The sequence below is a fragment of the Oreochromis niloticus genome, unplaced genomic scaffold (assembly GCF_001858045.2).
Source record: "Oreochromis niloticus isolate F11D_XX unplaced genomic scaffold, O_niloticus_UMD_NMBU tig00006735_pilon, whole genome shotgun sequence".
In the NCBI taxonomy this organism is placed as follows: Eukaryota; Metazoa; Chordata; class Actinopteri; order Cichliformes; family Cichlidae; genus Oreochromis; species Oreochromis niloticus.
In genome coordinates, this window is record NW_020328146.1 from 1 (window position 1) to 12144 (window position 12144).

Below are 12144 nucleotides of genomic sequence, written 5' to 3' on the forward strand. Positions count from 1 at the left end.
TGGAATGAAACAATTGAATGAAAATTTATGAAATTTAAAAAAAAGAAAGAAAAGAAAAAGAAAAAGAAGTCAGCCTGTTTAAGGCTCTGATATCTATCTGTATGACTCAAAGCAGTTATGACACGGTCTGCTTTTCTCACCCAATAAAGGAATATTTCATATATCAGTCTAGTCTTCATCTTATCAGCAACAGTTATCACAGCTCGTACATTTGCTTTTACACATATATGTAATGCCTTTGTGTTGAAATGCATGGCAAGTGTCACACAAGCACACAAGGAGAAGCAGGGCAGCTTCTCAAAGTGTGATCTGACAAGAGGGGCTCCCTCTGCTGGCTGAATGCAGCACAAAGTGTCTGCCGCTGTTCGACCACATTATCAGCTAACAGCTTGTGACACTCAATTGCCTGTCTTCTCCACCGGAGGGCGCCCACCAGCTGGCAAGTCCAGTGCACTGCACATGAAAGGTGGTGAAAATGCAGTGACATGTGCTGTTTGTGTAAAAGACAGAGAGAGAGAAACACACACACACACACACACACACACAGACACCACACAGACACACACACACACACACACAGAGACACACTAAGTGGATCTACAGGCAAAATGTGAATTTCAGTGCTTTGTGATCTGCCTGCCTGTCATTCTGTTTGGCTCTCTTTCGGCCCTCTCTCTCTGTGTCACACACACACACACACGCACGCACGCACACAGAGCGCTCACAGATCAGGGCAAAACAAGAGAAATGAGTAGAGATGTCAGTGTGAGAGAGGGCCTGTGGTGCTGGGACAGTGAGTCACAGTGCATGCTTTACCTGGCTGCTGCTGCCTAAAGGTCGCAGGAGGCGGAGGAGAGGACGAGGAGATTTGGAGGCAGCGGTGGGCTGAATTTGGGTTCAGCTGATTCGGGCCCCGTGAAGCTCGGACGGCTGACTCTCTTGTGTTTCCTGTTCCTGGCATGTCCTCGTCCACACTATGAAAGGCAGCAACAAGTTTAATATTCAGAAACCTAAAGTATGTATCAGCAGCAGAATGGAGCTAACAATAAATGTTTGTTTCAGTTCTGTGAAGCTTTGAGTATTTTGGATTAGTAGCACTGCTGTGTTTGTTGCATCCTATTGCTGTAATTGTTTATATGCTTTATATATTCTGAAGCAAGTTGATCTATAGTGTTACATCATATCCTATAAGCATGTTATGTGTTTGTATACTTTCTGCCCAGTTTGACCCATTTAGCAGAAGTCAGCCTGTTTGTGTGCTTCTTTTTTTTGTCCCTTCACTCTTTTAAAGTGGAATTTGGAAACTTCAACTACAACAAACCAATGTAGCTTAAAGGAAAAGGGGTGAAGTATTAGAAATGCAGTTTTAAGAAAAACTACATTAGAAATCAGGAGATCAGCTTGTGCGCTCTGGAGATAAGCTGTTGTGCCTCTGCACGTTAAGTTACAGTCAAAATTAATTTCTCTGGAGATCACCGGGTTTGAGTTGGACCGCGTACAGAGGTTCTCATGTACTTTTGTTAATGTTCTGGAATGAAACAATTGAATGAAAATTTTATGAAATTTAAAAAAAAGAAAGAAAAGAAAAAGAAAAAGAAGTCAGCCTGTTTAAGGCTCTGATATCTATTCTGTATGACTCAAAGCAGTTATGACACGGTCTGCTTTTCTCACCCAATAAAGGAATATTTCATATATCAGTCTAGTCTTCATCTTATCAGCAACAGTTATCACAGCTCGTACATTTGCTTTTTACACATATATGTAAGCCTTTTGTGTTGAAATGCATGGCAAGTGTCACACAAGCACACAAGGAGAAGCAGGGCAGCTTCTGTCAAAGTGTGATCTGACAAGAGGGGCTCCCTCTGCTGGCTGAATGCAGCACAAAGTGTCTGCCGCTGTTCGACCACATTATCAGCTAACAGCTTGTGACACTCAATTGCCTGTCTTCTCCACCGGAGGGCGCCCACCAGCTGGCAAGTCCAGTGCACTGCACATGAAAGGTGGTGAAAATGCAGTGACATGTGCTGTTTGTGTAAAAGACAGAGAGAGAGAAACACACACACACACACACACACACACAGACACACACACACACACACACACACACACACACACAAGACACACTAAGTGGATCTACAGGGCAAAATGTGAATTTCAGTGCTTTGTGATCTGCCTGCCTGTCATTCTGTTTGGCTCTCTTTCGCCCCTCTCTCTCTGTGTCACACACACACACACCGCACGCACGCACACACAGAGCGCTCACAGATCAGGGCAAAACAAGAGAAATGAGTAGAGATGTCAGTGTGAGAGAGGGCCTGTGGTGCTGGGACAGTGAGTCACAGTGCATGCTTTACCTGGCTGCTGCTGCCTAAAGGTCGCAGGAGGCGGAGGAGAGGACGAGGAGATTTGGAGGCAGCGGTGGGCTGAATTTGGGTTCAGCTGATTCGGGCCCCGTGAAGCTCGGACGGCTGACTCTCTTGTGTTTCCTGTTCCTGGCATGTCCTCGTCCACACTATGAAAGGCAGCAACAAGTTTAATATTCAGAAACCTAAAGTATGTATCAGCAGCAGAATGGAGCTAACAATAAATGTTTGTTTCAGTTCTGTGAAGCTTTGAGTATTTTGGATTAGTAGCACTGCTGTGTTGTTGCATCCTATTGCTGTAATTGTTATATGCTTATATATTCTGAAGCAAGTTGATCTTAGTGTTACATCATATCCTATAAGCATGTTATGTGTTTGTATACTTTCTGCCCAGTTTGACCCATTTAGCAGAAGTCAGCCTGTTGTGTGCTTCTTTTTTTTGTCCCTTCACTCTTTTAAAGTGGAATTTGGAAACTTCAACTATAACCAAACCAATGTAGCTTAAAGGAAAGGGTGAAGTATTAGAAATGCAGTTTTTAAGAAAACTACATTAGAAATCAGGAGATCAGCTTGTGCGCTCTGGAGATAAGCTGTTGTGCCTCTGCACGTTAAGTTACAGTCAAAATTAATTTCTCTGGAGATCACCGGGTTTGAGTTGGACCGCGTACAGAGGTTCTCATGTACTTTTGTTAATGTTCTGGAATGAAACAATTGAATGAAAATTTTATGAAATTAAAAAAAAAGAAAGAAAAGAGAAAAACAGAAGTGAGCCTGTTTAAGGCTCTGATATCTATTCTGTATGACTCAAAGCAGTTATGACACGGTCTGCTTTCTCACCCAATAAAGGAATATTTCATATATCAGTCTACTCTTCATCTTATCAGCAACAGTTATCACAGCTCGTACATTTGCTTTTACACATATATGTAATGCCTTTTGTGTTGAAATGCATGGCAAGTGTCACACAAGCACACAAGGAGAAGCAGGGCAGCTTCTGTCAAAGTGTGATCTGACAAGAGGGGCTCCTCTGCTGGCTGAATGCAGCACAAAGTGTCTGCCGCTGTTCGACCACATTATCAGCTAACAGCTTGTGACACTCAATTGCCTGTCTTCTCCACCGGAGGGCGCCCACCAGCTGGCAAGTCCAGTGCACTGCACATGAAAGGTGGTGAAAATGCAGTGACATGTGCTGTTTGTGTAAAAGACAGAGAGAGAGAAACACACACACACACACACACACACACAGACACACACACACACAGACACACACACACACACACACAGAGACACACTAAGTGGATCTACAGGGCAAAATGTGAATTTCAGTGCTTTGTGATCTGCCTGCCTGTCATTCTGTTTGGCTCTCTTTCGGCCCCTCTCTCTCTGTGTCACACACACACACACACGCACGCACGCACACACAGAGCGGCTCACAGATCAGGGCAAACAAGAGAAATGAGTAGAGATGTCAGTGTGAGAGAGGCCTGTGGTGCTGGGACAGTGAGTCACAGTGCATGCTTTACCTGGCTGCTGCTGCCTAAAGGTCGCAGGAGGCGGAGGAGAGGACGAGGAGATTTGGAGGCAGCGGTGGGCTGAATTTGGGTTCAGCTGATTCGGGCCCCGTGAAGCTCGGACGGCTGACTCTCTTGTGTTTCCTGTTCCTGGCATGTCCTCGTCCACACTATGAAAGGCAGCAACAAGTTTAATATTCAGAAACCTAAAGTATGTATCAGCAGCAGAATGGAGCTAACAATAAATGTTTGTTTCAGTTCTGTGAAGCTTTGAGTATTTTGGATTAGTAGCACTGCTGTGTTTGTTGCATCCTATTGCTGTAATTGTTTATATGCTTTATATATTCTGAAGCAAGTTGATCTATAGTGTTACATCATATCCTATAAGCATGTTATGTGTTTGTATACTTTCTGCCCAGTTTGACCCATTTAGCAGAAGTCAGCCTGTTTGTGTGCTTCTTTTTTTTGTCCCTTCACTCTTTTAAAGTGGAATTTGGAAACTTCAACTACAACCAAACCAATGTAGCTTAAAGGAAAAGGGGTGAAGTATTAGAATGCAGTTTTTAAGAAAAACTACATTAGAAATCAGGAGATCAGCTTGTGCGCTCTGGAGATAAGCTGTTGTGCCTCTGCACGTTAAGTTACAGTCAAAATTAATTTCTCTGGAGATCACCGGGTTTGAGGTGGACCGCGTACAGAGGTTCTCATGTACTTTTGTTAATGTTCTGGAATGAAACAATTGAATGAAAATTTTATGAAATTAAAAAAAAGAAAGAAAAGAAAAAGAAAAAGAAGTCAGCCTGTTTAAGGCTCTGATATCTATTCTGTATGACTCAAAGCAGTTATGACACGGTCTGCTTTTCTCACCCAATAAAGGAATATTTCATATATCAGTCTAGTCTTCATCTTATCAGCAACAGTTATCACAGCTCGTACATTTGCTTTTACACATATATGTAATGCCTTTTGTGTTGAAATGCATGGCAAGTGTCACACAAGCACACAAGGAGAAGCAGGGCAGCTTCTGTCAAAGTGTGATCTGACAAGAGGGGCTCCCTCTGCTGGCTGAATGCAGCACAAAGTGTCTGCCGCTGTTCGACCACATTATCAGCTAACAGCTTGTGACACTCAATTGCCTGTCTTCTCCACCGGAGGGCGCCCACCAGCTGGCAAGTCCAGTGCACTGCACATGAAAGGTGGTGAAAATGCAGTGACATGTGCTGTTTGTGTAAAAGACAGAGAGAGAGAAACACACACACACACACACACACACACAGACACACACACACACAGACACACACACACACACACAGAGACACACTAAGTGGATCTACAGGGCAAAATGTGAATTTCAGTGCTTTGTGATCTGCCTGCCTGTCATTCTGTTTGGCTCTCTTTCGGCCCCTCTCTCTCTGTGTCACACACACACACACACGCACGCACGCACACACAGAGCGGCTCACAGATCAGGGCAAAACAAGAGAAATGAGTAGAGATGTCAGTGTGAGAGAGGGCCTGTGGTGCTGGGACAGTGAGTCACAGTGCATGCTTTACCTGGCTGCTGCTGCCTAAAGGTCGCAGGAGGCGGAGGAGAGGACGAGGAGATTTGGAGGCAGCGGTGGGCTGAATTTGGGTTCAGCTGATTCGGGCCCCGTGAAGCTCGGACGGCTGACTCTCTTGTGTTTCCTGTTCCTGGCATGTCCTCGTCCACACTATGAAAGGCAGCAACAAGTTTAATATTCAGAAACCTAAAGTATGTATCAGCAGCAGAATGGAGCTAACAATAAATGTTTGTTTCAGTTCTGTGAAGCTTTGAGTATTTTGGATTAGTAGCACTGCTGTGTTTGTTGCATCCTATTGCTGTAATTGTTTATATGCTTTATATATTCTGAAGCAAGTTGATCTATAGTGTTACATCATATCCTATAAGCATGTTATGTGTTTGTATACTTTCTGCCCAGTTTGACCCATTTAGCAGAAGTCAGCCTGTTTGTGTGCTTCTTTTTTTTTGTCCCTTCACTCTTTTAAAGTGGAATTTGGAAACTTCAACTACAACCAAACCAATGTAGCTTAAAGGAAAAGGGGTGAAGTATTAGAAATGCAGTTTTTAAGAAAAACTACATTAGAAATCAGGAGATCAGCTTGTGCGCTCTGGAGATAAGCTGTTGTGCCTCTGCACGTTAAGTTACAGTCAAAATTAATTTCTCTGGAGATCACCGGGTTTGAGGTGGACCGCGTACAGAGGTTCTCATGTACTTTTGTTAATGTTCTGGAATGAAACAATTGAATGAAAATTTTATGAAATTTAAAAAAAAGAAAGAAAAGAAAAAGAAAAAGAAGTCAGCCTGTTTAAGGCTCTGATATCTATTCTGTATGACTCAAAGCAGTTATGACACGGTCTGCTTTTCTCACCCAATAAAGGAATATTTCATATATCAGTCTAGTCTTCATCTTATCAGCAACAGTTATCACAGCTCGTACATTTGCTTTTTACACATATATGTAATGCCTTTTGTGTTGAAATGCATGGCAAGTGTCACACAAGCACACAAGGAGAAGCAGGGCAGCTTCTGTCAAAGTGTGATCTGACAAGAGGGCTCCCTCTGCTGGCTGAATGCAGCACAAAGTGTCTGCCGCTGTTCGACCACATTATCAGCTAACAGCTTGTGACACTCAATTGCCTGTCTTCTCCACCGGAGGGCGCCCACCAGCTGGCAAGTCCAGTGCACTGCACATGAAAGGTGGTGAAAATGCAGTGACATGTGCTGTTTGTGTAAAAGACAGAGAGAGAGAAACACACACACACACACACACACACACAGACACACACACACACAGACACACACACACACACACACAGAGACACACTAAGTGGATCTACAGGGCAAAATGTGAATTTCAGTGCTTTGTGATCTGCCTGCCTGTCATTCTGTTTGGCTCTCTTTCGGCCCCTCTCTCTCTGTGTCACACACACACACACACGCACGCACGCACACACAGAGCGGCTCACAGATCAGGGCAAAACAAGAGAAATGAGTAGAGATGTCAGTGTGAGAGAGGGCCTGTGGTGCTGGGACAGTGAGTCACAGTGCATGCTTTACCTGGCTGCTGCTGCCTAAAGGTCGCAGGAGGCGGAGGAGAGGAGGAGGAGATTTGGAGGCAGCGGTGGGCTGAATTTGGGTTCAGCTGATTCGGGCCCCGTGAAGCTCGGACGGCTGACTCTCTTGTGTTTCCTGTTCCTGGCATGTCCTCGTCCACACTATGAAAGGCAGCAACAAGTTTAATATTCAGAAACCTAAAGTATGTATCAGCAGCAGAATGGAGCTAACAATAAATGTTTGTTTCAGTTCTGTGAAGCTTTGAGTATTTTGGATTAGTAGCACTGCTGTGTTTGTTGCATCCTATTGCTGTAATTGTTTATATGCTTTATATATTCTGAAGCAAGTTGATCTATAGTGTTACATCATATCCTATAAGCATGTTATGTGTTTGTATACTTTCTGCCCAGTTTGACCCATTTAGCAGAAGTCAGCCTGTTTGTGTGCTTCTTTTTTTTGTCCCTTCACTCTTTTAAAGTGGAATTTGGAAACTTCAACTACAACGAAACCAATGTAGCTTAAAGGAAAAGGGGTGAAGTATTAGAAATGCAGTTTTTAAGAAAAACTACATTAGAAATCAGGAGATCAGCTTGTGCGCTCTGGAGATAAGCTGTTGTGCCTCTGCACGTTAAGTTACAGTCAAAATTAATTTCTCTGGAGATCACCGGGTTTGAGTTGGACCGCGTACAGAGGTTCTCATGTACTTTTGTTAATGTTCTGGAATGAAACAATTGAATGAAAATTTTATGAAATTTAAAAAAAGAAAGAAAAGAAAAGAAAAAGAAGTCAGCCTGTTTAAGGCTCTGATATCTATTCTGTATGACTCAAAGCAGTTATGACACGGTCTGCTTTTCTCACCCAATAAAGGAATATTTCATATATCAGTCTAGTCTTCATCTTATCAGCAACAGTTATCACAGCTCGTACATTTGCTTTTTACACATATATGTAATGCCTTTTGTGTTGAAATGCATGGCAAGTGTCACACAAGCACACAAGGAGAAGCAGGGCAGCTTCTGTCAAAGTGTGATCTGACAAGAGGGGCTCCCTCTGCTGGCTGAATGCAGCACAAAGTGTCTGCCGCTGTTCGACCACATTATCAGCTAACAGCTTGTGACACTCAATTGCCTGTCTTCTCCACCGGAGGGCGCCCACCAGCTGGCAAGTCCAGTGCACTGCACATGAAAGGTGGTGAAAATGCAGTGACATGTGCTGTTTGTGTAAAAGACAGAGAGAGAGAAACACACACACACACACACACACACACAGACACACACACACACAGACACACACACACACACACACAGAGACACACTAAGTGGATCTACAGGGCAAAATGTGAATTTCAGTGCTTTGTGATCTGCCTGCCTGTCATTCTGTTTGGCTCTCTTTCGGCCCCTCTCTCTCTGTGTCACACACACACACACACGCACGCACGCACACACAGAGCGGCTCACAGATCAGGGCAAAACAAGAGAAATGAGTAGAGATGTCAGTGTGAGAGAGGGCCTGTGGTGCTGGGACAGTGAGTCACAGTGCATGCTTTACCTGGCTGCTGCTGCCTAAAGGTCGCAGGAGGCGGAGGAGAGGACGAGGAGATTTGGAGGCAGCGGTGGGCTGAATTTGGGTTCAGCTGATTCGGGCCCCGTGAAGCTCGGACGGCTGACTCTCTTGTGTTTCCTGTTCCTGGCATGTCCTCGTCCACACTATGAAAGGCAGCAACAAGTTTAATATTCAGAAACCTAAAGTATGTATCAGCAGCAGAATGGAGCTAACAATAAATGTTTGTTTCAGTTCTATGAAGCTTTGAGTATTTTGGATTAGTAGCACTGCTGTGTTTGTTGCATCCTATTGCTGTAATTGTTTATATGCTTTATATATTCTGAAGCAAGTTGATCTATAGTGTTACATCATATCCTATAAGCATGTTATGTGTTTGTATACTTTCTGCCCAGTTTGACCCATTTAGCAGAAGTCAGCCTGTTTGTGTGCTTCTTTTTTTTGTCCCTTCACTCTTTTAAAGTGGAATTTGGAAACTTCAACTACAACGAAACCAATGTAGCTTAAAGGAAAAGGGGTGAAGTATTAGAAATGCAGTTTTTAAGAAAAACTACATTAGAAATCAGGAGATCAGCTTGTGCGCTCTGGAGATAAGCTGTTGTGCCTCTGCACGTTAAGTTACAGTCAAAATTAATTTCTCTGGAGATCACCGGGTTTGAGGTGGACCGCGTACAGAGGTTCTCATGTACTTTTGTTAATGTTCTGGAATGAAACAATTGAATGAAAATTTTATGAAATTTAAAAAAAGAAAGAAAAGAAAAAGAAAAAGAAGTCAGCCTGTTTAAGGCTCTGATATCTATTCTGTATGACTCAAAGCAGTTATGACACGGTCTGCTTTTCTCACCCAATAAAGGAATATTTCATATATCAGTCTACTCTTCATCTTATCAGCAACAGTTATCACAGCTCGTACATTTGCTTTTTACACATATATGTAATGCCTTTTGTGTTGAAATGCATGGCAAGTGTCACACAAGCACACAAGGAGAAGCAGGGCAGCTTCTGTCAAAGTGTGATCTGACAAGAGGGGCTCCCTCTGCTGGCTGAATGCAGCACAAAGTGTCTGCCGCTGTTCGACCACATTATCAGCTAACAGCTTGTGACACTCAATTGCCTGTCTTCTCCACCGGAGGGCGCCCACCAGCTGGCAAGTCCAGTGCACTGCACATGAAAGGTGGTGAAAATGCAGTGACATGTGCTGTTTGTGTAAAAGACAGAGAGAGAGAAACACACACACACACACACACACACACAGACACACACACACACACACACACACACACACACACAGAGACACACTAAGTGGATCTACAGGGCAAAATGTGAATTTCAGTGCTTTGTGATCTGCCTGCCTGTCATTCTGTTTGGCTCTCTTTCGGCCCCTCTCTCTCTGTGTCACACACACACACACACGCACGCACGCACACACAGAGCGGCTCACAGATCAGGGCAAAACAAGAGAAATGAGTAGAGATGTCAGTGTGAGAGAGGGCCTGTGGTGCTGGGACAGTGAGTCACAGTGCATGCTTTACCTGGCTGCTGCTGCCTAAAGGTCGCAGGAGGCGGAGGAGAGGACGAGGAGATTTGGAGGCAGCGGTGGGCTGAATTTGGGTTCAGCTGATTCGGGCCCCGTGAAGCTCGGACGGCTGACTCTCTTGTGTTTCCTGTTCCTGGCATGTCCTCGTCCACACTATGAAAGGCAGCAACAAGTTTAATATTCAGAAACCTAAAGTATGTATCAGCAGCAGAATGGAGCTAACAATAAATGTTTGTTTCAGTTCTGTGAAGCTTTGAGTATTTTGGATTAGTAGCACTGCTGTGTTTGTTGCATCCTATTGCTGTAATTGTTTATATGCTTTATATATTCTGAAGCAAGTTGATCTATAGTGTTACATCATATCCTATAAGCATGTTATGTGTTTGTATACTTTCTGCCCAGTTTGACCCATTTAGCAGAAGTCAGCCTGTTTGTGTGCTTCTTTTTTTTGTCCCTTCACTCTTTTAAAGTGGAATTTGGAAACTTCAACTACAACCAAACCAATGTAGCTTAAAGGAAAAGGGGTGAAGTATTAGAAATGCAGTTTTTAAGAAAAACTACATTAGAAATCAGGAGATCAGCTTGTGCGCTCTGGAGATAAGCTGTTGTGCCTCTGCACGTTAAGTTACAGTCAAAATTAATTTCTCTGGAGATCACCGGGTTTGAGTTGGACCGCGTACAGAGGTTCTCATGTACTTTTGTTAATGTTCTGGAATGAAACAATTGAATGAAAATTTTATGAAATTAAAAAAAAAGAAAGAAAAGAGAAAAACAGAAGTCAGCCTGTTTAAGGCTCTGATATCTATTCTGTATGACTCAAAGCAGTTATGACACGGTCTGCTTTTCTCACCCAATAAAGGAATATTTCATATATCAGTCTACTCTTCATCTTATCAGCAACAGTTATCACAGCTCGTACATTTGCTTTTTACACATATATGTAGGCATTGAGCCAAATGTAGTAATGGCAACACACTGAAGGAACAATATTTGTCTCTTATATATAATACATGTATATATACACTGTCAAAGATAGAATGTCTTTCTCTGTGCTTTGTTTGAGTGTCTGGGGGGGGGGGGGGGAGAGGGTTTAACTTCTTTTTTGTTTTGTGTGTGCAGATCCCATTTATTTTACACTGAAGCTTAAAGTTACACAGACAAAGAAGTAATTTGTACAATACAAAAGTGAAAAGAAACCTGAAAAATATCGAGAAAGCCTAGTACATAAAAGCACTTTCCCCAGATAATCCCAAAGAGCAAGAGTACTGCCTTTTGTGTTGAAATGCACAGCAAGTGTCACTCTCTCTCTGTCACACACACACACACACACACACACACACACACACACAGGCACGCACGCACGCACACAGACAGACAGACACACACACAGACACACACACACACACACAGGCACGCACGCACGCACACAGACAGACAGACACACACACAGACACACACTGTGAGGTCTGCAGGGAAAAATTTGAATTTCAGCGCTCTGTGATTTGGCGCCCTCCAGTGGACCAATGCAGGCATGATGAGGTTTAACTGTTAGGGTAAGGGGAGAAAAGCCAGGAGAGGATGGGACAAAAGTGTAATAACTGGAAAAGTAAGAGGCGTAGAGGGCTGATGTTGGTGTGTAGGCGGGGGTTTTGATGGGTGGCGGACGCTGTGGTGAAGTGCCGGCACCGATGGCCTTTTCGGTTCTGGAGATATGGCGAATCGGACCAAAGAGGATGGGACAAAACGGTCCCAATTGGAGATACGAAGGTCCAAAGGGCCTGGTTCCACTGGCACTGTGTCGCCTGTGTCCGGGCGCATCCGTGGGCGCCCGACATGGCACCGTTGAGAGTACCTTTGCAGGATGGGGCAGTGGTTGGAGAGAGGTCATGTGATGCGCCCACGCATGCGGAACCCTACCCCGACTCCACGGGTGGCCGCCCTGTCTTTGTCAGACCCTCCTATCTGGAGACAGAGCTGTAAACCTTTTGGTAAGACGTCTCCCTGCACAGAAGCGCTTGCAGAAGGAGACAGCAGAAGGGAGAGAGCAGAAGCAGGCCTTTGGAGCACTGCGTCAC